This window comes from Wasmannia auropunctata, unplaced genomic scaffold (assembly GCF_000956235.1).
Source record: "Wasmannia auropunctata unplaced genomic scaffold, wasmannia.A_1.0 LD335595.1, whole genome shotgun sequence".
Taxonomy (NCBI): domain Eukaryota; kingdom Metazoa; phylum Arthropoda; class Insecta; order Hymenoptera; family Formicidae; genus Wasmannia; species Wasmannia auropunctata.
The window spans coordinates 438-911 of record NW_012027295.1 but is presented as its reverse complement, the minus strand read 5'-3'; positions in this window follow the sequence as shown (position 1 = coordinate 911).

Below are 474 nucleotides of genomic sequence, written 5' to 3'. Positions count from 1 at the left end.
TATTTGCTTCGTACAACATTTTGGCAGTTCCTTGGTACAAAATGATACCAGCCGGAACTACGAATTACCTGTGCAAACAATGTTGAGTTCATAAAATTAGGCTTGAATGCCTAATAAAAAAGCTGTATGTTCTTGAAAATTTGTTACGATGTGTGCATAAGATATTGATATGGTAGTAAATATGAACACATCACTACACACTACTATATCAATATCGCACGCATACATACTCACAAATCGTCGATAAAACAGCGAATTTTTGGAGTTTGATCTCGGGTTTAGGATTCCCTTAACTAACACATATTTCATCTTTTTAACATCTATTAAGAAGATATATATCATTGATATACTCTTATTAGCAATTAATGTTTATGGATCATCGAAGTATCAGTTCTCGGACGATCACAAGGTTAAGCACGTTCCACAAGGTTTATAGCTTGGATGGGTTACCGCTTTAGGAATATCGTAAATAAG